The 11,321-nt window shown below is 48.1% G+C and overlaps 1 pseudogene; it reads right to left on the minus strand.

Moving 5' to 3' along the window:
* Positions 1-617: 617 nt before the first annotated feature.
* On the minus strand, positions 618-4,742 carry LOC136522884 (probable homogentisate phytyltransferase 1, chloroplastic; annotated as a pseudogene).
* Positions 4,743-11,321: the final 6,579 nt, after the last annotated feature.

Raw genomic sequence — 11,321 nt, forward strand, 5'->3', positions numbered from 1 at the left:
GCTGGACGTTGGACGTTGTGCAATCTCTTGGCAGAGACGATCAGGTCAGGTCACCCCGGACATATGGGATGTCATCAAGTAGCGTGTACACCCTCCGTCCCAAATTAACTGTCGTTTCCGGTTTTCGTGCCACAAGTTTGACTCGATTTGTAGAAAATACGTACAACATTTGTATCTCCAAATAAATTTATTAAAAAACTAGATTCAAAGATCTTTCCAATGATAATAATTATGTACCATAAATATTAATATTTTGTAATATATATTTTATCAAAGTTGTTTCTCGGGAAGCGAAAGCGACAGATATTCTGGGACGGAGGGTGTAGTAGTGAAGTAGTACTCCGCGGAAGCACAGGGGAATTATCTCGCAGCATGTTCGTTTCGTCGAAAAGAATCGTGAATTATTTACCGTTGGTTTGGTGTGAGAGAAAAATACTATTCTAATTTATAATTCACGATCGTATACGAGCAAGAGCCTGTTGAACGCCATCCGTAGCCATCCATCCATCGACTGCCTGCCCGGTGCATGCTTCAACTTTCAAACGGGAGTTTACTCCAGCACTCAAGTTCTCCCGTGGAGTTGTTGATCATCGCCTAGCCTGTCGCCTCGACACGCCTCACCGCACCAGAGGGATGAGCAGGTACTCCGCGTAGAACAGCTGCGGAGCCACGTGGGGAGTAAATGGTCAGTAACTGATCAACGCGGTTTAACTGTTTCGGGATTTCATTCAAGGGGGTGCAGACAGATCGTGAGGGTGATTAAGCTGGGCAGCAGGACAGTAGGCACCACACCACACGGCAAGGGGTTTCGATTTCAAAAGAGGAAGAGATAACTGGGCCAACGAACGATCGGGAATGGAGGCAAGGCTTACCTTCCAGATGAACATGTAGAAGGATGTTATTGCAGCTTTGCTCGTCAGGTCCACAGATCGCGCGCAGCTCCATAAGATCGCAGCAAGTATGGAATGGCCAGCAATCTGCAAAATGCGTCATGGAAGTTTCGTAACAAAATGGAAAACCAAGATTCATAACGATCGAGCTAAAGCAGACGAATTCTTTTCAACTATAGCCATCAGATTCCCAGGGGAAAATGGGAAAAAAAGCTAGAATATAATCGCGTGGTTGCAGTCATGCTCACACAGAAGCTCAGACCCATTCATTATTAACCAATCATAAAACCGTTCATTGGAATTGCTGTGGAAAACTAGGAGAAACCAGTGGCACATACAGTTGCTGTTTTGCTCCACAAAGAGGAAGAAGTAGCTCCCATCAGTATTGCAACGCTGTAAGCCATCTCGAGCAAGCCAACACAGATCCAGAATACCTGTTTGCAAGTTCATATCAGTATTTCCAGGACTCCAGGTGTTAGCTCTCTTAACATTTATTTTAACCCTACTAACCTTCTTTTGACCTAACCGGACACTGAAAGATCGAATCCCAAATATGCGGTCCCCTTCGATATCAGGTATATCCTACAAGAAATGGCAAACTTCATTCAGTGGAAAAGTAGGAGCATTTTGTTTGCAGATGAATATACAGCATTAAGATATTGCACAGAGTGATCAAGATTTAGAGTGGATATCAGAGCAGACAAAACTTTTGCTAGATATCATAAGGAGTTATATTCCATATGACTCGCTATTACCTTAAATAGTGCTATTACAACTGAGAAGAACGTCATAAATCCAGTTGCAAATATCAGTGGCCTAGAAAACATCGCCGGTCTTCTGAAAACAAAAGTCTGGTAGATTATGGACAGACAGTTAGGACAGGACTCAGGAAATAGACAACACAAACCATACACTGCAGTTATCATTTGAGTTTCAGAGAAAAGTCCACATGAGAATTTCTAAGACACCACAGGAAGACTTGCCTGAATGTGGAGGAAAAAAGCCAGCTGAACAATCACTGCACGAACTGCTAATATGCAGAGTGCTGCAACAACAGCAAATCTCTTCCATCTAAGGTACGGCAGCTGTAAAGACCAAAGACACAAATTACAGTTTCTTTAGGTAATTCAAGTAGTGACAACTGCTGCACACAAAAATTGGTACTATCTTAAATAATAAAAATAATGCCAGAAAGGGCATGATAAGTTACATAATTTGTTCATGTACTTTTAAAGAAGTTGTCCATGTTCTTCCAATGAAGAAAAAAAAAGTCCCTTAATACATATGTCCAAGGAGTAGAACATTTAAGAAAAATCAGGACTATCTAAAACTACCACATGTTCTTTGAAGTGAATAGTACCATACTGCCACCTTAGATTTGGGCTATGGTTCATTTTCAAACCTTATTTTCTCTCCATGGTCCATTATGGCCCATCTACGTTGAGACATGTGGGTCACATGCTTCAGCAGTTAAATTTGTAAAGCCCATTTAGTCTTCCGATCCATTTACAGATGCCTCTCAGTTTGCATCACCTTTCATGATATGTGAAAGTTAAAGCAGTATGGATTGTGTAAGCATTTAATTACTTAGTGCTTCTATAATTGAAAAATGAGTTTTCCCTAGACATGAAGCCGTTAGTTCGGAGTGTCTAATGTTTCTCCTATAGTTAAGCTGTTTAACTGTGTTATTGCTGGAGTAGGCAAACTTGCCTGTTTGCATGTGAGTCATTCAACACTGTCGTTGAAACAAAACCAAACTTTAAGAAATGGAAAAGAAGTTCTTACAGAAGTCAAATGGAATATAAATTAAACTTTCATATTGCAGTTTACATAAAAAATCCTTTGCAATGCACAAGAGAACCAATGAACCATCAATAACATTAAGAAATCCCATAAACGAGCCAGGAATCATTACTTATACCAAAATCCCTAGCTAGTTTGATAACTAGAACTACTGGGCCCAAAGACACGAGCTCTTACATTGATTGAATATGCAGTTCCAAGGACAAAGCTTATGAAAAGAGCCCAAAATAGAGGTTGTGATCCAACAGCCCATCCAAGGCCAAAGCTCTGCAATACACATGGCACATGTTAAATCAGTCTGATAGACGATCAGTGAAGAATTTCAGGATAACTTTTCAAGGTCCTGACCAGGATTAGCGCAAATCTACACAACCATTGACATAAGTGACTAAATCTAATTGTTTCACATAACCTAGTAAATGGGGATCCTAGAACTACAATTTTACGATACATATTCATAATTCATTGGAAATTTAGAAGTAGAAAAAACGAGGAAGACTTCCAATTGCTTAATCAAGTAGTCATTTTGCACCAATTAATTTAGAGTCCTTAATACTGAAACTTTTTCCCCTGAAATACTTGATCTCATTGTCTGAGATTGAGAGCACCATTATTTACAAAGATCAATACTCGATACTTCTGTTAGAGATAGAGTTTGACTATGGCTTGTATAGTTGTATTGTACTCTTGTTATAACACAAGCTGTATCCCGGATATATAATAAAAGGTCACCCAAACCTTAGGGGTGTGTGGTGTTTTCCCTATTGCTTTCTAACTTTCTACAACTTTAATAGGAATACCCCAAAGAGCATACCATTTAGTTTGAACTACTACTTTAGGCATCTCAGTATCAATATATCCAGAAAGTGAGGTCAAAATACAACATGAAGCACAATGTCAATTTCTTCCATATTGAGAGCATAGTTACCATAGCAGCAAAGACTGAAACTATAGCAACCCCAGTTGCAGGGGTGTATTCCCCAGATGCCAATGGAAGAGTTGGCTTGTTAACTTGGAGAAGTACAAACATTAGCTCCTAGCAGTTATTAATATGGTAGTAAAAGGTACTTAATGGAGATTACAGTGAATTCAAAATACCTTGTCTATCTCAATGTCGAATAACTGGTTTAGTCCAACAATATATATATTCATGAAAAGGGCAGTTACCACTGCCTACATAAGAGTACAAAGCGGCACAATGAAACAATATATCTTTCTGGTAATGAAAGGATAGGGATGCTCAAAGTTTCACTACCTCCAGCAAACCAGTGAGGAACAAAGGTGATATATCAGACAAGCTCTGGACAGCTAGAAGGGAAACTGAGACTATGCTTAATGCCTGCTTACACCAGCAAAATCTCTTGATCAATGAAGAGAAAACAAAAGAACAACACAAGGACATATTACTGGAGGATCATCTGAATGAAACAGTACAGCAACATGACTTAACTGTTCCTATGACAGTATGTGGCCGGGAAAATCTGTAAAATGCATCTAGAGAAGATGACATTGCCCTCCAGATGGTTGTAGAATCATGTGCTTCAGGTTCAGACTGCAGCTGTTGCCCCGAAGCATTAACAGAAGTATTTAATGACTGACGTGATATCCTACAATAGGAGGATTTCCAATCGAAGAACTTCTGATGGTGATACAAGGTAGGACCTTGGGTCCTTTGGCTAGAAAAGCAAATTCGCCCTTCACCATTTCGTTGGATGGAACAACATGGTGGTAGAAAATGATCCGGAAATTCAAACATTTCAATACTAGGCCAAGCACTACAGAAGGTAACAAGGAAAAAAATTCACCCAGAATGAAATGAAATAATACATGACCAATAAGCTCGACATCAGCATACTAATTAGTCTGACAAACCATGCACATTGCACCTTATACTACTACAATATACGTGGGAGTCTGGAATTAGTCAAAGAAGAAAAGGAAACTTCAAGTGCTTCCCCTAGACCCCTACTACAGTCTACATAGGAGTCTGGAATTAGTCAAAGAAGAAAAGAAAACTTGAAGTGCTTCCCCTACTACAGTCTATATGGGAGTCTGAAGAAAATGAAACTTGAAGTGCTTCCCCTTCACATATGCAAGTATAGTTGGGGTAACACTGCTTTTGATTATTTCAGCAAATATTTTTTATATTTTACAGTCAGTAAAATTATGAGCAGAAAACCGGAGGTACTTTTAGGCATCGAGAAGCTGTTAACTAATGTCTCTTTCCATGAACCAGTCAACAAGGTCAAAAGTAAAACATTTCCTTGAAGCATACTATCGGGGACCAAATACTGGGGTACCCAAAGAGGTGGAGCTAATAACCATCAAACGTTGATGGTTATTAACAGACAAAGAACGCAACTACAATTCTTGCCCATACGACCGAAGGTTGGCTGCGCCTCGCCTGGCCCCTAAGGGATTGACTCCGCCTCGCCCGACCCTTGAGGGCTGGACTCCGCTTTGCCCGACGTCTGGGGGCAAACTCCGCCTCGTCCGAACCAGTATAAACCTTGTGTCCTTTAGCACACCATCCGGGCCTAACGCGTAACAAATATAAATTTACTAGTTGGTGTTTACTCGAAACACCGACAGTTGGCGCGCCAGGTAGGGGACCTTTGCGCGTTCTGACGTTAAACATCAGGCCATGGATGGCTAGCCACGGCATCAGCTGGGTCCCAGGCGCACACGTGCGCTTCGTAAACCTAGACTTCATCATCACGGTGGGAGGAGAGTTGGCATTGGCTCATGCCGCCATCCAAAATCTCCCCTCCACCGGCCTCAACCACGAGAGACTTGAGCGCCAGCTCGGTGTCACCCTTGGACCCCAGCAGTCCAGGGAGGACCAGCGCCGCCTCACCCTTTTCGACGCCAACGACATGGCACGGTTTTCCGGAGGAGGGTCCCTCTCTCCGAAACACCACATACGGAGCGCTTCGATAGCACTTCCGTTCGGTCTCCGCAACACTGCGGCGACCATTAGCCACCTTGTGGCACGACGTGTGGTCCTGCCTCCTGCAAACAACGAGTTCGTAGGGGTGATTGAACACGTCACGGAATCTCTCCACAACCTCCTCACAGAGAAGGTGGGGTCATCCTCTGGCTCTGACTCTAGCAGGGGATGCCATCACCCCTCCCGAGAATGCTTTATGACAAGTACCCCCGTGGGACACGTCGAAAGCGTCCCCACGGAGGAGGCTACCCCGGCGGGCAACCTCGGCGATGAAACTGAAGGGGAGACAGCGGCCCCACTCGCATGGGGTGGAGCAACTAAAAGCCCGACAATGGGAGATCGAGGAAGCACGACTCCAGCTTGTGTAGGAATGCACGAAGCTCGATCGAGAGATTGAGCGCCGCGGAGACGGTGGGCGCGCACGCGCCATGACCCATGATGTAAACTAAAGGATCATCACTGACGATGAAGCCCTTCCTCGCTTCGCTCGGGCGAGCCAGAACATCACCGCTGCAACGGCCTTGCTCCATGGCCTCCCAGAGGCCGCGACACCCGAGGATCGTCAGGCCCACCACGAGATTCACACGTTGCTTGAGCGTGCGGCGGCGTAGTAGGCGGAGAGCTCGTTGTCTCGGCGATGCGAGCTCGACACTAGCCAGCGTACGCCCTCCGAGAATCCCAGCAGGGACACTTCGGTCCACCAGACACCACCGGGCGGCAGGCAGAGCGCCACGGTCCCGGTGCATCAGCGTCTTGGTCGTAACCGCGACGCACGTAGCACTCTCAATGCTCGTAGACATACCTATGGCGACCCGAGAGAAGGAGACCACCATGGCTATCATCCTCATCGCGGCGGACGCTACGATAGCGGCGAGGACCGAAACCCAATTCCGGCCTATCAGGCCCTCAGGCCTTCGGCCGTCACATCCTCAATGCTGCTTTCCCGCCAAGGTACCAACCACCTACCAATATCCCAAAGTACTCTGGGGAGACAAACCCTGGACTTTGGCTCAAAGACTATCGGCTTGCCTGCCAAGCCGGTGGTGTGGATAATGACAACTTTATTATCCGCAACCTTCCACTGTTCTTAGCCGATTCGGCACGAGCGTGGTTGGAACACCTGTCGTCCAATGCGATCCAGAGTTGGACGGATCTAAAGGAAATCTTTGTGGGGAACTTCCAGAGCACATACAAGCGCCCTAGGAACTCATAGGACCTCAAGAACTGCCGTCAGAAGGCCGGTGAGACCCTCCGTGGGTACATCCAATGCTTCTCTCGGCAATGCAACGAGCTTCCTAACGTTGCCGACGCTGACATTATAGGAGCCTTCCTATCCAGGACTACCTGCTAGTCTTTGGTTCATAAGCTGGGACGCAAGGGCTCGTGAACCACCAAGGAACTCCTAGACATCGCCACCGGCCATTCCTCAGGAGAAGAGGCGGTCGGAGCAATCTTCGATCGTCTCGAGAGCAAGGCAAGGCGAGACGAGGGTGTCGGCGAAGGCACCTCCAATCGTTATGCCAAACGGAAGAATAAGAAGCAATGGCACGAGGACTCGCTTGTGGCCGCTGCTGACCGTAAGGGTGGTAGAAAGCCCACGGAGGGCACTCCAAACCACTTTGAAAAATTACTCGAGGGGCCATGCCCAAACCATGCCTTCCCTGTTAAGCATCTGCTCAAGGACTGCAGCTTCATGCGGCGGTTCTTATCCGGAGGCTCCAACAAAGGGGAGCATGGAAAGGACCTTGCCCCCACCACGAACGACACCGAGGAGAAGGACGATGGCTTTCCAACGCCGGATGGCTGCCTTATGATCTTTGGAGGATTAGCGGCCTATGACTCTAAATGTTGTCAGAAGGTCGCGCGCCGCGAGGTCTACATGGCCGAACCGGCCACTCCTCCCTTCCTTCGGTAGTCAGAGTCCGCCATAACCTTCGATCAGACTGACCATCTGGAGAGCGTCCTGCATCCAAGAAGATATCCACTCGTGGTCGACCCGATCGTCGGCCCAAAGCGGCTCACCAAAGTGTTGATGGATGGAGACAGCGGCCTCAACATCATGTATGCCAAGATGCTCGACGAAATGGGCGTCAACCAGACACACCTCTGCCCAACCCGAGCACCTTTCCATAGCATCGTGCCTAGGAAGCAGGCCATGCCACTTGGGTAGATCGATCTTCCTGTAACCTTCAGGGATTAGTTCAATTATAGGATTGAAACCCTCACCTTTGAGGTGGTTGGGTTCTCTGGAACCTTCCACGCCATCCTGGGATGTCCATGCTACAAAAAGTTCATGGCCGTCCCCAGCTATACATACCTAAAGCTAAAGATAATAGGCCCCCACGGGGTCATCACCGTTGGCACCTCCTTCCAGCGCGCCTATGAGTGTGAGGTCGAGTGCTGCAGTCACGCCATAGCAATCGTCGCCTCCGGGGAGCTCGTCGCCCTCAAGGAGGAGGTCACCGAAGAAGCGCCCGACGCTAAGAAGTCGACTAGATCGTTCGAGTCTGTAGAGGGCTCTAAAGAAGTCCTCATAGACCCCGGGAGCACCGAAGGTAAAACGGTGCACATTGGTACCATGCTTTCCTCTGAATAGGAAAGCATGCTCGTTGACTTCCTCCGCGGCAACAAAGACATCTTTGCGCTCAGTCGATTCATCTCGCGCCTCGGCGAACAAGGTCTCCCCCTTTATCGACTCTTGAAGAAAGCCGACCACTTCGAGTGGACATCTGAGGCCCAGGAGGCACTTGACATGGTCAAACTACTTCTGACAAAGGACCCAATCTTGGTTCCTCCAACTGATGGAGAATCCCTTCTGCTATACATAGCGGCCACCACGCAAGTGGTCAGTGCCGCCCGGGTAGTGGAGCGGGAAGAAGAGGGGCAGCCCTCAGGGTGCAGCGCCCTATGTACTTCATCAACGAGGTACTATCTAACTCTAAGACCCATTACTCCCAAATCTAGAAGCTCCTGTACGCCATCCTCATCACCAATAGTAAGCTACGCCACTACTTTGAGTCACACCCGGTGACGGTCATGACGTCGTTCCCCCTCGGTGAGGTCATCCAAAGCCAGGATGCCATGGGAAGAACAGCAAAGTGGGTGCTCGAGTTGATGGATCAAGGCATTACGTATGCCTCCCGAACGACGATCAAGTCCTAGGTGTTGGCAGACTTCATCGCAAAATGGACCGAGGTCCAAATGCCACCGGCGGTCGTCGATCAAGAGTACTGGACAATGTACTTCGAGGGATCGCTGATGAAAAAGGGCGTCGATGTAGGGCTAGTCTTCATATCATCCCTCAGGGTACACATGAGGTACATGGTCCATCTCCATTTCCCCTCATCCAATAATGTGGCTGAGTATGAAGCGCTCATCAATGGCCTACGCATTTCCATTGGGTTGGGCATCCGACGCCTCGACATCCGAAGCGACTCCCAGCTGGTCGTCAACTAAGTCATGAAGGAGTCAAGCTATCACAACGCCAAGATGGCTACGTACTGCCAAGAATTCTAACGGCTGAAGGACAAATTCGATGGCCTCGAACTCAATCACATCCCAAGGCGTCTCAACGAGGCGGTCGAAGCGCTTGAGATGGCGGCATCTGGCCGAGAGCCAATATCAATTGGTGTCTTCACCAGTGACCAACACAAAGCCCTCAGTGCGCTACGAAGGGTCGGAGCAGGCCAACAATGGTCCGTCCGATCCATCCTCGGGGCTAACCAACCGACGGCTCCGTTCGGCCCTGAGGTCATGGAGCTTGAAGAGGATCCAGTGATAGAGCCTAACCCTCTAGTCGACTAGAGAATACTCTACCTCGACTACCTCCTCCATAACACGCTATCGACGGACAAGATGGAAGCTCGATGACTCGCACGTCGCGCCAAGTCCTTCGTCCTTATGGAGGGCAAACTCTACAAGCGGAGCCACACCGGAATCCTACAGCGCTGCATCCCCATTGAACAGGGGAAGCATTTGCTGAGCGATATCCATGGTGGGGTCTGTGGTCACCACGCCGCGCCTAGGACCTTGGTTGGAAACGCATTCTGACAGGGCTTCTACTGGCCCACTACAGTAGCCGACGCCGAGCAGATCATGCGCACCTATGAAGGGTGTCAGTACTATGCTCGATAAACTCACCTCTTGGCCCAGGCACTCTAGATGATACCCATCACATGGCCCTTCGCGGTCTGGGGGTTCGATCTGGTTGGGACTCTCAAGAAGGCGCCCGGAGGATACACCCACTTTCTTGTCACCATAGACAAGTTCACAAAATGGATAGAAACTCAGCCGATCTCTGCGATCAAGTCCGACCAAGCCATGCTATTCTTCCTCGACATCATCCATCGCTTTGGAGTACCGAACTCCATCATTATAGACAATGACACATAGTTCACTGTCAAGAAGTGCCTTCGATTCTACGATAAAAACCACATCCGGGTCAATTGGCCACCGTCGCGTACCATCGAATGAACGGGCAGGTCGAGCGTGCAAATGGCATGCTCCTACAGGGCCTCAAGCCCAGGATCTCTAACCGGTTGAACAAATTTGGCGCACGTTGGGTCGTCGAGCTCCCCGTGGTGTTCTGGAGCCTAAGGATAACCCCTAGTCGAGCCAGTGGCTACACGCCTTTCTTCATGGTCTACGGTTCTAAGGCCATCCTCCCAACCAATCTTGACTATGAAGCGCCAAGTATCAGAGCATACGACAAACAGAGAGCCGAGGCATCCCACGAAGATGCCATGGACCAGCTAGACAAAGCTCGCAATGTCGCCCTCCTCCGCTCGGCCAAATACCAGCAGGCGTTGTGACGGTACCACAACCGACGGGTGTGGGACCAAGCCTTCAACGTTGGGGACCTGGTTCTCCACCTCGTGCAGATCAACAAGGATCACCACAAGCTCTCCCCGCCCTAGGAGGGGCCGTACGTCGTCGTGGAAGTACTCCGGCTAGGCGCCTACAAGTTGAAAACCATCGATGGCGAGGTCTTCACCAATGCCTAGAACATCGAGTAGCTACATCGTTTTTACCCCTAAATAAACGCATACTTTCTCTTATCAGTTTTGTCATCAAAATCCTCAATCTTTCATAACATTCGACCCCTGCAAGTGCGAGGGGTTGGACCTCACTCTGGAAGGACCCAACGACGAAACCTCCATCAAGGGAAGCCCAATGGGCCTCCTGGGTCAATCGGATGGCCTAGACAAACGCTGAACGAATGGCCACTAAAAGATAAGCACCCTTGCTTACTTACTTTGCATGTCAATTTTAAATATCGAGCCTCCAACCCTAGCAACGGTAGGGGTGCAGACATCGCTCGGGGACTGCTGAGAGTGTCTACTCATTTAGACATTCTCTTCGCCTGACCCCTCCTTAGATTTAAAAACTAGAGGTGCGGTGTGCGGGTGTAAAACTTTTAGTAAAACTGGACGAACCGCTAGACCCTATGCCCCAGTGGCTACGACATTTTTGTTCACCAGCGTAATCGAATTCATTGTGCTCGCACCCCAAGCTTTAGCATCCACCTTCTCGAGAAGGGTTCGGAGGGGTCTGCCTATGAAATCTCCTTCAAGGAGAAGCTGTCAGGTCGCCCAAGTCAATCGAATGGCTCGGATCGCTGCCGAGAGATAGAAACGAAAAATTGCGATGCTTGTGCAGGTTACGTTGGCCCCATCGCA

The sequence above is a fragment of the Miscanthus floridulus genome, chromosome 18, assembly GCF_019320115.1.
Source record: "Miscanthus floridulus cultivar M001 chromosome 18, ASM1932011v1, whole genome shotgun sequence".
Classification (NCBI taxonomy): Eukaryota; Viridiplantae; Streptophyta; class Magnoliopsida; order Poales; family Poaceae; genus Miscanthus; species Miscanthus floridulus.